Source organism: Zingiber officinale, chromosome 2B (genome assembly GCF_018446385.1).
Source record: "Zingiber officinale cultivar Zhangliang chromosome 2B, Zo_v1.1, whole genome shotgun sequence".
Classification (NCBI taxonomy): domain Eukaryota; kingdom Viridiplantae; phylum Streptophyta; class Magnoliopsida; order Zingiberales; family Zingiberaceae; genus Zingiber; species Zingiber officinale.
The window spans coordinates 111,318,323-111,338,402 of NC_055989.1; the positions used below are offsets into that span (position 1 = coordinate 111,318,323).

Sequence of the window (20,080 nt, forward strand, 5' to 3'; positions counted from 1 at the left end):
GGATGCTGAAGTTTGTACTTTCATTTCTGTTATGATATGTGGAAATATTGCATAGGGCCCAATTTTTTTATCATAGAGTGTCCATTTCCTTCTTAGCTAATGGCGTCAATACTCCTACAGAATCAAATACTTCCTCCAACGATTATAAAATCATTGCGCAACCTTCCTTTGTGTTGTTTATTAGTCTTGTAATTCAGAGTTCTCAAGTGTCCTTGAACAATGCATTCATATTTCAAGAATAATTCGTGGTCAACATTAAGTATCTTCTATTAGGAAAATGTGTATTTGCCCATTTTGTAGGCTCTATATTTCGCATCCATCTATAAACATTTGCATATCTCTCTGACATAGTCTGCATGACTCGATCATATTGTAGAATTATATTTGCTCTAGTTACAGCTCAAAACAATCATAATGCATGTCTATCACGAGTATCTGTAATCATATTACAAGACAAGTGATAGCAATATAATCCATGGTTAGTAGTAGGATAAACTTTAGTCATTGCAGATAATATTCTATGATGTCTATTAGATATAATTGTTATATTTGATGGATTAACTGTAAGAAATATCTTTAGATGATTTAGAAATCACTCCCAAGTTAGGCCACACTCAACCTCAGCAATTCCGAATAAGTTTTCCATTACCATCTACTATTATGGTCATCTAGTTTTGTGGCCATCAATAAAACACTAGGATACTTGCCACTCAGGTGTGTTGCATCAATGCCAATTAGTTTACAAATATATGTTCAAAAACTCTTTCACATGCACCAAAAGCCCAAAAACAACGTTGAAATTTATTATCACCATTTGTTTTCAATGCAACGTATGTATCTGAGTCTATATTTTTAGCTCGCGTAAAAGTCTAGGGAGATTACACCTGTGTTGTCGTGACACGTTTATAAACAATAATACCAAAACCCCACTACACGAATATAGTATAGGAAATTACCTATATTGTCTCTTACAAGGAATGTAATGGGTGAATTCTAATCTTAAGATCAATTTAGCTAAGAATAAAGACGGGAATTTAAATGCAACTGGCATGAATATAAATTCACTAAACTATGAACATGAAGGAAATAATGGAAACATGAAGTAATGCAACTAATGAAACTGAAAACTTGCTAATCTACATCACAACACAATTCATGAAGAACAATACAACTAATAGAGAGTGCGTAAACTAAACTATGATCAGGAAGCGATTCATAAAAATATAAAGCAAGGAACTAAAGAACATCCAATTGATAGGAAGTCAAAACAAATCATCTAAGAATGCAAACCAACTCATGAAATCACAAAAACAAGTAATCTAAACTAACCTACTAAACTAAATGAAATCAAGCATGAACAATTTGGAACAAATGCAAATTAACAAAACTACCAAAGATCAAATGCATAAGGAATTAAATCAACATTTTTCCAACAATTCAATCACACGAATAAGTGATGCAGGGGAAGAAATCTCCAAGTGTGACGTTTGAATAGAGGTTGCCTACAAAGTGTAGGATGAGGGAGGATTCGCCAACGAAGAGGAGTTGCCTCTAGATTTAAATGGAAATAATTTTTTATTCAAATTAAAATCAAACTCAACATGTTTTTATAAGAGCACTAAGCCTTGTTTAAATAACCTAAGAAATAAGAAAAAGTTACAACAGATAAAAGAAAAATAAAAGAAAACTTATCCTAAAAAAGGAGATAAAATCTAAACTAATTTTTAGAAAATAAAAATAATCCTAAAAATTTAAAATAAATAAAAAAAGAAGTTAAAAGACCAAATCTAGAGTTCATCAAAAAACATAGCATAACATGCTCATGCTAGGGGCATGGGATGACCGTGTCGGCCACTAGAAAGACAATTCTATCTTGTCCAGACTTTGAATAGAGCGCAATCAAGTTAAGAGACCACGGACTGGTCATCTTCCTTGTCGGTAGTCTCGCATCCTTCTCTAAGACCCAAAAGGGAAGCTGGTAGCCTCATTTTATTTTCATGACAACTCTAAGGGGAACATAACCGTATCGAAGGAAATAAATTGGTCATGCTACTAGATGCTCCTGCATCAAATGCTCGGGGTTGAAAAGAACTCATTCTCGAGTTCAAGCTAGTGTCTTCAAGATCAAAAGTTTTCGAGCGCTGGTAAATCATAAGTCATCTCGTAAGTGGTAAAACGGGAAGAAGATCCTTTGACATTACCTCGGTCAAATTTATGGGCAGCTCTAATGGAACATGCACTGCATGAATCTCAAGAATGACCAAAATCTCACAATCATCACCATAAAGCAATGTTTAAAATTTCGACCCGTGCCGAGTTTTCGATCCTGAACCGGAACGATACAATTTCGGTACTGTATCGTGCCATGCTGATATAATTTCGGTATTTTTTAAGTATAAAATATATTAATTAAAAAATAAAATATTTAACATAAATATTTAAAAAATAAACAAAATAGACAATATAAAAAATAATCTTTAAAATAGGAAAATATATGAAAATAGATAAATAAATAAACATTTTATTATAATTTTTAAATTAAAATAAATGGAATATAAAATTAATTAGATAGTTTTATTAGGGTTTAATAAAGCCACTTTAGATTATCTCCATTATAGCTAGGAGTTGATTAAAATAATTAACCTAAATTTAATTAAAAAAAATCTGAAATCCGACACCACTCGTGAGCTCCCGCGACTTAGGCGCTGCCGCGAGGTTGCGCGACCCCTCAGCCATGGTTGTGGGGATCACGTGACTCCTCCGGTACGATAGTGGTGGTCGTGCGGTCCCTCTGCAGCGGCCACAGAGTCACATGACGCCTCCGTGGCAGCATCAGAACGGTTATGCGACCCCTCCACTGCTGTTGTGGGGCCAAGCGACCCCTTCACTGCGGCCATGGGGCGCAACACGTTAAAGCTATCATGGGTCTAGTGCCGAGGTCGTACCAGTGCCGGTCGACGGGCGGAACGAGATGTTTTGTCCGTTTTGACCTTCTCGGCACGACACTTTAAACCATGCCATAAAGTACCTCGCCATATACTGGCTCGTTAGTTGACTCAGTCTCGTCTTCATCATAAATTAGGTCACCGACTATTTTAATCTTATCTTCTAGATCTTTCTCAAGATAAGTTTTATCTAAATTAAAATAAAAAAAACTTATGGCCTTTAAGATCTTGAGTACTATGATCACAGTGTGAGACTTTCTCGGCCAGAACTTGTCTGTCACTACTTCGACCACGTACCTCATGATCTTCAAGATCTTGCGTCGCTAGATGCTGGGATAATCTGTGACTTATTTCTGTAAATTTTCAAGTATCTCATCTCTAGGGCTATGATCACGATGCGAGGTTTCCTCGGTCAGAACCTGTATATCATGACCTTGATCACGATCACGACGACCATTCATGGGATCTAAGGATCTAATACCAACTGACGGAATTTCCTAGTGCGACGTTTGAATAGAGGTTGCAGAGAAAGCGTAGGAAGGGGGGATTTGCCAATGAAGAGGAGCTGTTTCTAGGTTTAAATGAAAATAAATTTTTATTCAAATTAAAATCAAACTCAATATGTGTTGGTCCCCGTGGTTGTTTTGATGTGATCAACCAAATTAGGTTAGGTCCTGTTTGGTTTTGATCCCTGTGTTTAAGTCTGCAGAAGCTTAGGAGCGTAGGAAGTCAAGCGGAAGACGCAACTAGCGAGAAGGACGACACGGGAAGGGAGCCGATGGGCTCGGTGCTTCCGAAGGGCGAAAGAGCTGCGGAAGAGTACACCGGTGGACGAGAAGAACGTGCGCGACGTTCGAGGGACGAGAAGCCGGGACGGAAGCCTGCTTGAGGAGAAGGTCGGAAATTGGGTTCGGGTGAGCCCTATTTCGGTTGGCCGGAATCACCTAGTCAAATGGAACTTCGGAAGCTGAAAAGGAAAGGAAAAAGTGCTGGAAAAACAGCTGGAGGCGCCCTCAACAGTCGTTGGAGGCGCCCTCAACAGTCGTTGGAGGCGCCTCCGACTTCAACATGCTGAAGGCGCCCTCAATGGCATTGAGGGCGCCCTTGACTTGGCCAACTTGGCCATTGACGAGCGGATAAAATTTTATCCGCCCAGATAGGATTTTCAGGAGCTATATAAAGGCCCCTAGAGCTTGGAATTATTTATTCAACTCAGTATTCAATTCCTAGCAACTCTTAGAGCTTTCTTAGTGTGCAAAAGGCTTCTCCGCCTGCAGTGAAGGAGACATTTCTCGTGGAGCTTTTCAACTGTCTTGGATTAACAACCACCTAAGTTGTAACCAAGTTAAATTTCTTGTCTCTTCTTTTCTGTTATTTTATTTTATTATTGTTGTTGTTTTAGAGTTGAAAGAACGAGGAGGGTATTTTCTTTTTACAGGCAATTCACCCCTCCCCTCTTGCCGGCCCCGCTGCATCAACAATATGTTTTTACAGGAGCCATAACCCTTGTTTAAATAACCTAAGAAATAAGAAAAAGTCGCAGACAAAAGAAAAAGTAAAAGAAAACTCATCCTAAAAAAAGGAGATAAAATCTAAATTAATTTTTAGAAAAGAAAAATAATCCTAAAAATTTAAAATAAATAAAAGACAAAGTTAAAAGACCAAATCTAGAGTTCATCAAAAGATATAGCATAACACATGCCAAGGGCCATGGGATGGCTGTGTCGGCCACTAGAAATACAATTCTGTCTCGTCCGAACTTTGAATAGAGCACAACTGAGTCAGGCAACCTCATTTTCTTTTCGTCACTGCTCGAAGGGGAACATTATCGTATCGGAGGAAATAAATTGCTCCTGCATCAATTAGGACCTACACTTGAACAAATGAAGAATCTCTGGATCAGAATTATGCTTACAACTCAATGGTGCTGTCCAAATCTGATGTGGGTTGCGGCTGGAGGATGAAGATGGCTGGAAGAAGAGAATGGAGTTGGTTAGCATGAAGGAAGTTAGATCTTGGATGAAGATGGACAATGAACCGCTGAGGAAGGAAAATTCGTTAACATCGTTGGAATTGAGCGAACATGGCCTGAAGAAGGGAATTCCCCTTACTTTCAATGGGGCTTACGCTGTGGATCACCAATGGAGATGGATGAAGTAGGCCCTCGGATGATGGCATCGCGAGATGGAATGGAAGACGGATCGCTGAAGCTTGAATGAAGTGGTTAGGAAAGGAAATCCCCTTAATCCCGATGGTGGGTGGAGCTCTCGTGATTGGCGATGAAGGTGAAAGATGATCTCCTGTTTTGGCACACCCATTTTCTCCGTTATTGCTGATCAGGATTGAGATGGATGAGGTGGGATTGCAGATGAGGTAAGAAAGAACTCGTCAACTCCAATAAAGAAGGAAGGGAATCCCCTTAACCTCCGGTGGATCCGGTGGAGGTGGCTTGCAGTGTGGACAGGTTGGCAGAGATGGATAGAATTGTGGGCAATGGAGATGATAACAGTTGGAGCTTCTGATGAAGGTGGAGATGAGGATGGACAAGGAAAATCCCTTGACCTCGGCGGATGAAGGCGAAGCTCCGGTGGCGATAGAGCTCTCTCCTCTTCTCTGTTGTCACGTGCTCCCTTCTGTTGGTGATCTTTTCAGTTGTTGTAGCTTCCCATTTGAATCGGATCAGATCTCCATCAACGGCTGAGGTATTCTAGATCTGATCTAATGGTGGGAGTCAATCTAGATCTGAGCCCTTGGATCAGATCTAGATCAAGAGTGATGATCTACTCTCTCTTTGAATCGGATCAGATCTCCCTTTGACTTGGATGAACCAGATCGTGATGGATGATCCAGATTCCTGCGGATCTTAGATGAATTGTCTATATCGCTCTAGATTAGTTCTCCTCTTTTAGACTTAGCTTTAAGCTCAATTTGGATCGATCCGACTCGAGTCCATGGCCCTTTGATTGCCGACAAAGACCACATTCAAGCAATTATTTTAGACAACAAGCTGAGTGTTGTGAATGAACCAACTGTTCAATATGAAGAAAAAGATTGGAAAATAAACAAACATGAACATAAAGTCCGACAAGATATTATTATATCACAAAAGCAATTCACATCTTTGGGTGCAGACTGATAGCAATATGCGGGAACACATACGCTGCTCGAGCAGATGACGAATTATAAGTGGAGGAGGTCCTTTATTGGACCTTAGTAAAGATCTATAGATCTCCACATATGCTTCTTGAGTACACCAAGTCAGTCCCCTCGGGATGGTCTAGTGGGCATAAGGTGTTGTTACCATGAGGTCTGGGGTTCGAATCTCGGCAAAGCGAGGTAAATGCCTCTCTTATGTGCTAGTCACTATTCCAAAGGTTAGTAGCCGCCCATGATTTACCTCCTCCGTGTTAGCCCTAGGACGGGTTGGCAGGGGTGCTTGGGCCAAGCGTATTCGTCTTTTGCCACCTTGGGTACACCAAGTCAGATTGAAAGTAAGCATCCATGTCAACAAAGAATGATCATTACATCACTCAGGCATCAGAATCGATGCTGGTTTATTTCATTTGACATCAAAATTTACTTCAGAAGTTTTGAATTTAGCTCTTCTTAGTTTTATTCAATTTCTTATTTACTTGTTTGCAGATTAGTTTGTTTAAAATAGATAGCAATGGGTTGCCATTTACGTCAATGTTCTGTGAACAGATGCTGTTGAGTAATTAAGTTTGCAATGCAGTCTTTTTCTTTCTTGTCGAACTCTATGGGCTGGATGTATCTTGTTCTTGGAACTCACATTCTAAAGTTGCATATTCTTCAAGGATACAATCTCACGGTGATATTTATTCACTGTCACTCGTGTGACTGATTTTCCTTGTATTTTGGCAGATTTTCAAAATTCAGAATTGGAACAGCTCTGAGGTTATTTCTTTTATCAATTGTTGAGCAAAACTATCTTTGAAACGTAATTTTTTGTTTCATGACTTAAAAGTTTCTACTTATCTCACATAAAACATATTAGTCTTGATATCGATCTCGTATTTGCAGGTGCAGTTCAGATGAACATATGAATCAACTATGGATTATGGAAAGGTGTGACGTAAGGATGGAGTGCTGCACCCGTGAGTTTTGTGAGTAACAGGATCCACCAAGTTCCTGTAATTCATACAAGAGAAACAAAAGAAAGCTCCTGTGACGAGAAAAAAAATGAGGAAAATATAGAAAGGAACATGAGAAAAATTGAGTCAAGAAAACCACACAAAAGATCTTGTAAAATGAGGTGACAGCTTGAAGATCCAAATCTATTTGTGATGCCAGCAGTGTCAAGCTGATGAAGAGACACATCTGTGGAATGATACGATTCCAAATAGACAAATTCAAATAACTCTTTTAAAATATTATCCTTTAGAAAAAATTATTAGATTTATTATTAATTCGAGGACATGAAAATATTAGAATAGGTTATTTGACTTATTAATAATTTATTATTGATTTGATATTATTGTAGGACTATACTTTTGAAAGATGATTCAATTATTGGAGGCTGATTCTCTCGTGATCATCTCATCCCTTCTTTTATCCTTTTCTCTATGTCCCTGCGAGATGGGGAGATAGGATGCGGATTCCTATCATAGAGTAGCCATATTTATGTCAAATATCTGAGATAGAAGGAAGGCCATAGTCGTTATAAGATGCTGTTTAAAACAAACCCCTCTGTTTCTTTGGTGTGTGTTCGCATGTGTTTTGTTGACAAAATGAAACTACAATCGTAGCCTTTGCTAGTTCTATTTGTGTTCAGCAAAAAGGTGCAGCAATGCAGCTTTAAGATGGGGGGCTGAGGGGCTGAGGCTTATTAAGAAAGAAGTACTTGAGAATCAGGTCTCACTCTGTGGTCCTCTTTGGCAAGAGATAACATGGATGATCACACGGATGATCTCATGTAATGAGGGTTTGAATCTTTCTCAAAGTATAACATACGTCTTTGGTGTTTGTACAACTCGTGATACCAAACCATCCACTAGTACTTATCTATGTTTTTTAAATTTACTTTAATGGTCGGTAGAAAATTTTTATGGGATTAGATTGATTATGTTTAGGATTAATTTTTATGAGATTAGATTGATTATGTTTAGGATTAATTGATTTGAAGAACGAAATATCTAGATTTTTTTTTAAAAAAATTGAATCATTGCATTAGCGTATGCATGATGAGCAAAGCAATTACGACTATAAATGAACCAAGCATGATGTTAATGAATAATATTCATGAATAATTTTCACGAACTATATTCATTAATAACTCTTTTCAATATGCTAAATAAATAATAAAATAAAATAAAATAAATGAATAAATTTAAATTATCAAGTTCAATAATCAATCAAACAATTAAAAGTTTCAAACAATCAAACAAGTTTGAATTAAGAGCTTGATAACATCTAAATAAACCAAGTTCGAACCAAGCTCAAGTCAAACTTGAATTGAGAGCTTAATAACATCTAAATGAACCAAGCTCAAGCTAAGTTTCAAACAAGCTCAAGCTCATAAAAAATAAACCAAGTCAAGCTTGAACACTCATTTCAAAAGTTTGGTTCATTTTAAGTTCGACTCGACTCGGCTTGGTTACCTTATCAAACAAACTTGAACACCTCAAAACTCGGCTCGGCTCGACTCGGCTCGATTTATTTATAACCCTAAAAGCAATCAATAGGGACAATGAAATATGAATTATTATTATTTTTTATTATTATTTTTAATCTAGGTATTTAGTTCTTCGAATCGATAAATACTGAAAATGACCGGTCCAAATTCACAAAAAATTTTCATTAGTCATCAAGAAAAATCAAGAGACGTTAACAACGAAGACTCATCCAAAAGATTATATCATTCCTAGAGTTGTCATTCCATAAAAAAAAATCTCTACAATGTTATACAGCTCAGATTCAACTGTTGGATGTCTGATTAACCACGATCTAACCGCTACACCGTTACCTGGAGCAAATGGTGCCAAAACGTGGTCCATGATTTACATGTCTGATAGCAGCACGGTTGTTTGCGGCATCACTATCATACTACCTACCGCAACCGCGTCATCCACGCTTTAGGCCTTGAATCACGTCCACATATCGCTGCCTCTTGCAGATTTAGGTTATCCGTCTGTACGTGTGCAGATAGGCCGTAGCACATGTGATGTCACTCTCCAAGAATTCTATTTCTAGGTACATTTTAACCAAATTAAGTCAACACTAAATTCAATTTCAAGTTCAAAGAAAATCTAAAACAAAATTCACCGAGGTTGTAAAATAAACAATATAGAAATTAAAAATGAGCTGAACTTTGGGTGAGGATAGAATGAGCTTTAATTGTACCGTTAAAGAAATACAATTGAACAGTCCTATTTAAGATCCGTCCTGATTATAACCGAAAAAACAATCTTGAATCAAGAACAATTTGCACTTGATCATATTCATGTATACAGAATGATCTGATGTATAATAATAGGATCCGATGAAGTCGGGTAGTAAAAAATAAAGAGGACGGGACAATTAAAAGTTAAAGAAACGTGACAATCAACAGATATGGAAAGAGAAAGTAAGACCGGGTGACGACGTCAGCAACATAATTCCCAATCGGGTTCTCATAGACCAAGACTCCAGATCTGAGACACCTTGGTCTAAGACTTGGCAGGCAGTCGGGGTGATACCTGACCCGGATCTGATTGGTTGGACCCTCACAGTCTGGTTGTATCTAGGCCTAGTTCTCTCAGTAAGCTAACTCCTGGGCAGTCAACTCCCGGTCGACTCTTGGACGATCTCTCCACAGCTCCCGGCCCCCCCACAGTTTAGGCCAGATGGTATACTTGATTGATCATCCTGAGCTGTCCTATTTATACCCAGTCGTGACAGAAGGCGCTACATGACAACAGAGTCAGGGAATCGTAACCGTCTATCAAAGAATAACTGCTGCATGCTAGAGAATATTCCAACGGGCTGCGATCATCTACAAATGGAAGCTTCCTTCAGCCTACAAGAGGATGACACATGTCTTCCATCACTCAACAGGGTCTGACACTCGACATTCTTTGATATCGGTCAGCCTCCAGAGATACGCACTGTCATATAAAAAGGGATATTCTCTCCTTTGCGCAGGTACGCTCTCTCGTACATTCGCACTTGTCTTCCACTTTCTTTCTTCTTCGTATACTGTTCTTCTAGGGAAAAAGTACTTGACTTAAGTGTTGGAGGACCTGCTCCGGGGACTTTTTTCATGGTTTCTGGCCTCTAACGCCCGTGTGCTTGTCTAAGCGTGTGCAGAGCTCAGGTACCGCCGACTCAATCATCGTCGTTCGTCAGCACCACGTGGGAGTCCATCCTTGTACGTGCATACGAGAAGGGTATCTTAGCCCCCCCTGCCTCCCTCCCCCCCTTTAATGCTAGCAACAGCTCATCCGACCTTCATCTGACTCAGATTTTGGACATGATCAATTTGGCGCCGTCTGTGGGAACTTTCTTCACTTGTTCTAAATCGTGAAGATGGAGGACACCGGGCGAATCAACATAACCATTACGACAGGGGAGTACGAACTGTTCAAGGAAGCTAAGAGACGAGCGACTTTCAAAAAACAGATCACTGCTTCGCGACCATACAAAATGTCTGTTGTTTCCAAGGACCCGACTCATGTTTCGGATAGAGGGTCTAAGAGGCAGCCAGAGGAGTTTCTCCCTGTTGGTTGCTACTCGAAAAACCTAATGGTTCCACTGTACAAAAATTTTGTACAAAGGTCTGAACCTTTTCTTAGCTACCATGTGTTCTTTTAAATTAAACTTAGATCGCCTGCGGAACTTAACACGTTTGATCCAAAGTTTAATCTATTTGTTCTTTTAGGTTTAGACTCGGATCTCCTGCGGAACTTAACACGTTCGATCCAAATCACCTAGGTTATTAATTTCATTAAATATTAATTTTCAAAATTGGCTTCCAGTACTGACATGGCGAGGCACATGACCTTCTTGGATATGGGAACAACCACCACCGACTAGACAAAGCCTTTTAAGGAAAGTTAATATTTAATTTCCTTAAATAACTTTAGGTCAACCGAAAATAACAATCAAATCACAAGGAAAATAAAAAATAAAAGAACACAACATCGAAAACAAATTCGAAATACTAGAATCGTATGCCTCTTGTATTTGGTATTATTTCCAAAAATAACTAGTATGATGCGGAAAAGAAAAATATTAGTTATACCTTTTAGAAAGACCTCTTGATCTTCTACCGTATTCCTCTTCTAATCCCGGACGTTGTGTGGGCAACGATCTTCCGAGACGAGAACCACCAAGGCACCTTCTTCTTCTTTATAAGGTTCGGCCACTACATGACTCCAAGAAAGGATGAGGTTCGGCCACCACCACCAAGCTCCAAGGGATGCAAGAGCGAAGCCTCCTTTCTCTCCTTTTCTCCAAGCTAGATCCGGCCACCACAAGGACTCCAAGAGAACAAGATGGTTCGGCCACAAGAAGGAGAAGAGAGAAGAGGAAGAGGCCGGCCACCAGGGAAGAGAGGGAGGAAAAGAATAATAGAGTTGTCTTGCCTAAAGTCTCCTCTACCCCCTCTTTTATAATCCTTGATCTTGGCAAATAAGGAAATTTAAATAAAAACTTCCTTAATTCTTTTGCCATGAAAAGGAAAAATTTATTTAATTAAAAATAATTTTTCTTTTCATTATAACATGGCCGGCCACTTATTTCCCCAAATCAAGGAGAGTTTTAATTAAACAAGAATTAAAACTTCCTAATTTGTTTCTAGAAATTTATAAAAATTTCTCCAATAATTTTATCCCCTCATGATTGGTTTATAAAAAGGAAATTTAATAAATTAAAATCTTTCTTTTAAACATGTGGATAAAAAGAAAGTTATCTTTAAAAATTAAAATATCTTTTAATCTACAAATAAGGAAAGATATCAAATCTTTTCTTAATCTCTTGTAGAAACTTATAAAAGAGAATATTTAAATTTTAAACTCTCTTTTAAATCATGAACATGGTTAAAAAGGAAAGTTTTTTTAAAATTTAAAATCCACCTTTTAATCAACAAATAAGGAAAGATTTCAAATTTTAAACTCTCTTTTAAACATGTAGATGATTTACAAATAAGGAAAGTTTTTACCAAAAATTAAAATCATCCTTTTAATCTACAAATAAGGAAAGAGATTAATCTCTTCTCTTAATCTTTTGTAGAAAGCTATAAAAGGAAATTTTTAATTTTTAAACTCTCTTTTAAAATCATGATATCCACATAAGAAATAATTTTAATAAAAATCCTTTTTAATATTCTAGTGGCCGGCCACCTAAGCTTGGGACTCAAGCTTTGGCCGGCCACCAACTTGGCTCATCCACTTGGTCTTGGCCGGCCCTAGCTTGGGTTCCAAGCTAGCTTGGCCGGTCTCATTGGATGGGTAAGAAGGTGGGTATGTGTTGGGTATAAATCTCTATATACAAGAGGCTACGGTAGGGACCGAGATGAGGAATTGGTTTTGGTCTCCCGATAAAATTAAGCATCCCGTGTTCGCCCCGAACACACAACTTAATTTTATCAATAATAATTCATTCCACTAGAGAACTATTATTGAACTACCGCACCAATCCCAAATTACATTTTGGGCTCCTTCTTATTATGAGTGTGTTAGTCTCCCTGTGTTTAAGATGTCGAATGTCCACTAATTACGTGAGTTACTGACAACTCATTTAATTAATATCTCAGTCCAAAAGTAGTACCACTCAACCTTATCGTCATGTCGGACTAATTCCACCTACAGGGTTTAACATGACAATCCTTATGAGCTCCTCTTGGGGACATTCTCAACCTAGATTACTAGGACACAGTTTCCTTCTATAATCAACAACACACACTATAAGTGATATCATTTCCCAACTTATCGGGCTTATTGATTTATCGAACTAAATCTCACCCATTGATAAATTAAAGAAATAAATATCAAATATATGTGCTTGTTATTATATTAGGATTAAGAGCACACACTTCCATAATAACTGAGGTCTTTGTTCCTTTATAAAGTCAGTATAAAAGAAACGACCTCTAATGGTCCTACTCAATACACTCTAAGTGTACTAGTGTAATTATATAGTTAAGATAAACTAATACCTAATTACACTACAACCTTCCAATGGTTTGTTCCTTTCCATTTTGGTCGTGAGCTACTGTTTATAATTTATAAGGTACTGATAACATGATCCTCTGTGTGTGACACCACACACCATATTATCTACAATATAAATTAATTGAACAACTACATTTATCATAAATGTAGACATTTGACCAATGTGATTCTTATTTCTAGATAAATATTTATACCAAAAGCTAGACTTTTAGTATATATCCTAACACTCCCGGCCTTCTATCGGGAACCAGTCCCGGATTACTATCATAAGGGTCCAAACTGCTATAACAAGAAAGAGCAACCGCAGACTTCTATGGCGGAAAGCTCCCCGCCCAAGGACTCAAAGAAGGGGAAAGCTATAGTCCTTAGGGAGGAGCCCCGAGGGGAACCTGATGAGCAAGTGTCCTTCTCTCTAAGGGTACTCGAGGAGAAGCTACCGAAGGGATACAAGCCCCCGGCCATTGGAGAGTACGATGGTAGCAAGGATCCGGAGGATCATCTCTGCAAGTTCCGGAACGTTGTGCTGTTGCATCAATACAACAACGCTATTAAATGTTGAGTGTTCTTGAATACTCTACCTGGCTCGGCACAGAAATGGTTCAATGGATTACCAAACGGGTCCATCACCTGCTTCCATGATTTCCAAATTGTCTTCCTACGCCACTTCGCCAACAACAGGAAGTATCAGAAGGCAAACCACTGTCTCTTCGTCCTCAAGCAAGGGTCGGCCGAACCCTTGAGGAACTATATCAAGCGCTTCAACCAGGTGGCCCAGGATGTCCCATCCGCTATCTCAGAAATATTGATAAGTGCATTCCCTCATGGACTAGTAGAGGGGGAGTTCTTCTGAGATCTCATCCGAGATCCCGTGAAGAACTTCGATGAGATGCTCGGGAAGGCCGCTAGCTATATCAAGGTAGAAGAGTCTCAGGCAGCTTGGCGGAAGGCGGACAAAGCGCCTACTCCCGCCAACAAACCAGAGAAGAGGTCACTCCAACCACCAGCTCAGTTTCTTCCACATGCCTGGGATGTCCAACCGCCCTTCCCTCCCGGTCAGGATCCTAGGTCGGCCCAACGTGTGGCCGCGGTTCAAGCTCCAAGGCCTGGGCAGTGGGGGCTGCGTTATTGCACCTACCATAGGTCTCACACCCATGCCATAAATGATTGATTCCAGTTCGCCCGAGACTCTCAGCGCGCAACTGAGCTGGGCCTGCCTCCACCTGAGATTGTGCCCAGGATTCAGCAGAGGATACTAGCCAGCCAACAACTTATGGCAGGTCAGTCTGGTAGACCCCTGGCCGACAATGCAGGATAAGGAAATCAGCAGTCTGGCCGCAACCAGGAGCCAAGGGAAGCCTAGGAAGAGGAGAACAGGGGGAACGCGACCATCCGCGAGATCGGTATGATCTTAGGAGGGCCCACAGATGGAGACTCTGCTAGGGCTCAGAAGTCTCACTAGCGGCGCCTAGATATACACTGTAGGATGCAGTCGGGAGCAAGTTGCAGGGCCTGCCATTATCTTTGGCCCACAAGACCTGGAAGGGGTGGAGCTTCCTCACGATGATGCCCTAATAATCAAGCCGTCATCGCCAATAGTCGCGTGGCCAGAGTTTTCGTTGACACCGGAAGCTCTGTCAACGCGCTGTTCAATAGTGCATTCAAGGGCATGCAAATCATCGCAGTGAACTCGAGCCTGTGACTACTTCATTGTATGATTTCACCGACAATGAAGTACGACCCATGGGCCAGATCAAGCAAGCCATATCTTTGGATAGCGAGCCTTTGGTGTGGACGCGGAGGAGCACCTTTATAATGTTGGATTCATTGTCTTCATACAACGTTATCTTAGGGAGATCGGCACTACACGAGTTCTGGGCGCCAGTCTCCACTTTTCATCAAAAGATCAAATTTCCTGTTGGAGATCAGGTCGGGGAAGTTAGAGGTGAGCAATTGGTCTCTCGCAGGTGTTACATTGACATGGTGAAGGTGGAGGCTCGCAAGACTCAGCGAACCCAGGATGGCAGGATCCACGTCATTTAAGAGGAGCCTTTGCTTATAGCAGAGGAGTTCATCCCTTGGGAGGAGGTCCAGCTCTATCCTGATCACCCAGAGAGCCTCACCCGCATATCAAGTGACCTGCCTATCGAAGTCAAGAGGACCTAGTCCAATGCTTGACTCATAATAGGGACGTCTTCGCTTGATCACCCGAAGAGCTACTTGGGGTCAAGCCTGAGGTGGCTAAGTACCAATTACACCTTCTGCCTGATGCCCGACCGGTCAAGCAGAAGAAGAGGAACTTCTTAGTTGAGCAAAATAAGATCATTCAAGCCGACGTGGATCAGCTCAGGAAAGCAAGTCACATTAGAGAGGTACAATTTCCGTCTTGGCTCTCTAATGTGGTCCTAGTAGCTAAACTCAACAATAAGTGGAGAGTCTGCATCGACTTCTGGGACCTCAACCGTGCCAGCCCTAAGGACTGCTACCCGCTGCCTAGGATTGATCAGATTGTGGACTCGACCTCAGACTATGAAAAGATTTGCATGTTTGATGCTTATCAAAGATACCACCAGATCCCTCTAGCATAGGAAGACCAGGCGAAAGTTAGCTTCATTACGGTAGATGGTACCTTCTGTTATATCGTCATGCCTTTTGGATTGAGGAATGTCAAAGCTACCTACCAAAGGATGATGGATAAGATCTTCTGGGAGAAAATAGGGCAAAATATGGAAATCTATGTGGATGACATCCTCATCAAACCCACTCTGGCCATAAATTTGATTGCCAACATAGAAGAAACCTGCGACACACTGCAGCAGTATGGGTTGAAGTTGAATCCCTTGAAATGCCTGTTTGGAGCTCAAGGGGGGAAATTCTTGGGATACCTCATCACTGAGAGAGGAATTGAAGCTAATTTGGAGAAGGCCCGGGCAGTTCGAGATATGAAGGCGTCTCAGAATCTGAAGGAAACTTAAAAGTTGGTGGGCCGAATAATTGCACTGTCTCGGTTCTTATCCCAGTCTGTGGATAAAGCCCTGCCCTTCTTCAAAGTACTCAGAAGAGCAGCCAAGTTTCAATGGGACTAAGAATGCAGCCAAGCCTTCGAGGAATTAAAGAAGCACCTGGAGACCTTACCCTCGCTGTTCAAGCCTATTGTTAGAGAGCTACTCTGGGTGTATCTGTCAGCCACCCCTGAGGCCGTGGGGGCGGTGTTGGTAAAAGAGTAGGACAATGTACAGTGGCCAGTGTACTTCAATCACTTATTAAAAGGGGCCGAGTCCCGATACATGACCTTGGAAAAATTGATCTGCAAATTGGTACTCATGGCTTGCCGCTTAAGACCCTATTTCCTGGCACACTCCATCACAGTCTTGACTAACAACACCATGGGGAAGACTCTTACTAATGTGGAAGTAGCATGCCGCCTCATCAAATGAGCTACTGAGTTGGGAGAATATGACATATAGTATCAGCCTTGAACTGCAATTACAACATAGACTCTGGCAGATTTCCTGACGGAGGTTCATCAACCTGACTCCGAAGAAACTTGGAAGATCTATGTAGACGGGTCATCTACTCAACAAGGAAGCGGAGTTGGGAATCTCCTGATATCCCCTCAGGAAGACATCTTGCAGTTGGCTATCAGATTAAGTTTCAGAGCCACGAATAATGAGGTGGAGTACGAAGTATTATTGGCAGGACTACAAGTAGCTCGACATGTTGGAGCCGCTCGGATGGTTGTTTATTTAGACTCTCATCTTGTAACTCAGCAAATAGCAAGCAACATCGAAGTTAACAATGACAAGTTGTTGGTATATCAGGAAGCATATGAAAAGATAAAGAAGGATTTCAAAGAAGTCACGGTGACTAAGATTTCCCGAGTCGATAATCAAAAAGCTGATGAATTAGCTAAAATGACTAGCTCTTTGACCACTTGGGTGCTGGATAAGTCAATAGCCCAGACCTACCTAATAGCTCAGATAGATCTACAGAATAATATGGAGGAGTTGATCGATCGGAGGGTCCCGATGATCATTTATCTTTAGCAGGGTGTCCTACCTACTAATCCGGAAGAGGCCCGGTTGACTAGGAAAAGAGCTCATATGTATACCTTGATCGGGGACCATCTGTACAAGCGAGCATTCTCCAGACCGCTACTCAAATGCTTAGGAATAGAAGAGGCGGAGTATGCTTTACAGGAATTACATCAGGGATGTTGCGACAATCATGCTGGAGGAAGGACGTTGGCCCGAAAAGTATTACTGGCCGGGTATTTCTGGCCCACTCTGCAGAAAGATACAAAGATTGGTGAACACTTGCTTATCCTGTCAAAAGCATCAGAACCTAACCCATCGTCCAATCGACATGTTGAAAACCTCAATAGTCTCATGCCCCTTTGACCAATGAGGCATGAATATTGTAGGATCGTTCCTGATGACGCCAAGTCAGAAGAGATTCTTGTTCGTAGCAGTAGACTGCTTTTCTAAATGGGTGGAAGCAGAAGCCCTGGCCAGGATTACTGAAGGAGCTGTTATTCAATTCTTATGGAGGAACATCCTCTGCTGATTCGGAATACCGCACAAGTTAGTGTCAGATAATGGAAGGCAATTCCAAGGCCGCAAGATCCAGGCCTGGTGTCAAGGATTTGACATAACTGAGGCCTTCACATCTGTAGCTTATCCTCAGAGCAATGGGCAAATCCAGGTTACTAACAGGGACATAGTGCGAGGGCTGAAAGTCAAGTTGGATCATGTTGGAGGCGATTAGGTAGATGAGTTGCCTAGCATCCTTTGGACCTATCGCACGACTCCCCGAGAAAGCATAAGACTCACCCCATTTCACCTGGTTTACGACAGTGAGGCTGTGGTGCCCATAGAGGTTGGGGTGCCCTCAGTTAGAAGACTGCTATATGATGAAGGAAACGCTGAGCGACGACTTTCAGAGCTGGATTTGATCAGTAAAATTCACGAACGGACAGCTGCTCGCTTAACGGCATATCAACAAAGGATGCGTCAAACTATGATAGAAGGGTTGCTCTCCGGTTCTTTGGAGAAGGTGACTTAGTATGGAAGAAGGCAAATTTCGTAGGGGAGGTAACCAAATTGGCACCTCAGCGGGGCGACCCATACAAAGTTGTCAAAAGATTAGCGTCGGGTGCTTATTATCTGTAGGGCGTTCAGGGCAGGGAGCTAGACCGTCCCTGGAGCGCTAACTACCTCCAACCCTATCATATTTAAGTTAGTACTTTATAAGACTTAAGATCAGAAAGATATGATTGGTCGGGCATGAAATGACAGGTCAGGATATCTGGTCCAGAACACTCATGAATTTTCTTTAAGACCTGATCAGACCCCTGTGCTCAGGTTAACAACTCAGACCCCACTAAGTTAAAACTAAGGGGAAGGTAAAAGATCTAAAAAAGTAGCCACACAACAATAGTGAACATTAATATAGTATAATAAAATATCCACACACAAGTCATTTGAATTCCGTGAATACTTCGTCGGTCATCTCTCTGAGGATGCGATGATGATCCAAAAAATCTTCAGGAGCAGCAGAGGATAGATACCCTTGTTCCTCGAGTTGCTGAAGTACCCCCACCGCACCATAAGCCACAGACATGGCGAAGCGATCCCTACCTGTGAGCCAAACTTTGAAGAGTGTAAATATTCTTCTCGGCTCGCTTATAGGTGGTCGCTCTCCCTAGCCTTGTAGGTCTCTAAGGCAATGACAGAGCTTGATAAAGCAGATTAAGCTTGAGACAACTCTGCCTGCAAAGAACCCAGCTCTATTGCCTGAGACTCTAGATTGCGCCTCTGGTCCATGATCAGCAGGTCTCGGGAACTCAGCTCCTGAGACATACGATCTATCTCCTGCTTATATGTAAGCTTGAAGTCCTCTAGAGCGGTAGATCGTTGAGTTAGCTCTGATTGAGCCTCTTGACACTTAACCTCAGATGTTTGCAAGAGAGCTTCAAGCTTGCTCTTATCATCTCAGAGATGGCTAATCTCTGCCTGGGCCTCTTCCAAGGTCTGTTCCCGGGAGACACTCGCTTTCTTCAATGTCACCACCTCCGCCCTAAGTCCGGACATGACTGCATCAGGGTCAGAGATTTGAGACTCTAGGTATGCAACTCGGTCTTTTAAGATCTTATTAAACCGGTATATGTGCAGGATTGTCTGGTTTAAGTGGAGCGACTAGGCAAACATCTGTTCATAATCAAGTTGAAGTGAGAGCAGAAAGACATAGTAGGAGGAACATAACCGCAATAGAGAGCGGGAGCTTACCATAGTGGCTGTTTCAGTGGCCAAGTCCACCAGGGCAGGTAAAGTACGGGTGTCCATCGCTTGCCTGCACTACAACAAAAACCCTCATAGACATCGGTGGAATAACAACGATTTTAAGCAAAAACCGATGTCTTTGAGTATTTTACACTGGTTTTTCCAAAAATCGATGTCTATGAGCGCAGATTTTCGCTCATAGACATCGGTTTTTTAGGCGATGTCCATGAGCGCCTTTTTTTCGTTAATAGACATCGATTTTAACATCGTTTTTTAAAATCCGATGTTAATAAACTAAAATAAAATATTTTAATTTTCCCACTTGCCAAAATTTGCAACACTACGAAGTTCCCTCCAAACCTAAACCTATATCCCGCCCCTTCATCCGACCATCTCTCTCAGTCTAAACCTAAACCTAAACCTCCGACCATCTCTCTCAACCTCATCTCCCTCTTCCCCTTACGCCCCTTCCTCTTCCAATCAGGATCATGCCCTTGCTTCTCCGTCCAATCACACTGCATCTCCTCTAACTCCTCCTTTGGGTGAGAAGAGGAAGCCTTCTTCGCATTTTGGTATGTTTTTTTTCCACAACACTTATTTTTTGTCCCAAATCCGTCGGGTTTCCCTGAAAACAGACCGTTTTTGTTCTTGCCTTCCCAAAACGTCGGGTTTCTCCTTCCCGATCGCC

General features: G+C 41.2%; 1 protein-coding gene across 4 annotated transcripts in view; it reads left to right on the top strand.

The window, feature by feature from the left end:
• The window catches only part of LOC122046808 (haloacid dehalogenase-like hydrolase domain-containing protein 3), a 33,305-nt gene extending 25,805 nt beyond the window's left edge, over positions 1-7,500 (top strand). For 3 of the 4 annotated variants that reach the window (XM_042607702.1, XM_042607699.1, XM_042607701.1), the window contains 2 exons: positions 6,828-6,903; positions 6,987-7,500. The gene's annotated coding sequence lies outside the window, so the exon portion shown is untranslated. The remainder of the gene's footprint in view (positions 1-6,827; positions 6,904-6,986) is intronic. The other variant, XM_042607700.1, reaches the window with a different exon arrangement.
• The last annotated feature ends 12,580 nt before the right edge of the window (positions 7,501-20,080 follow it).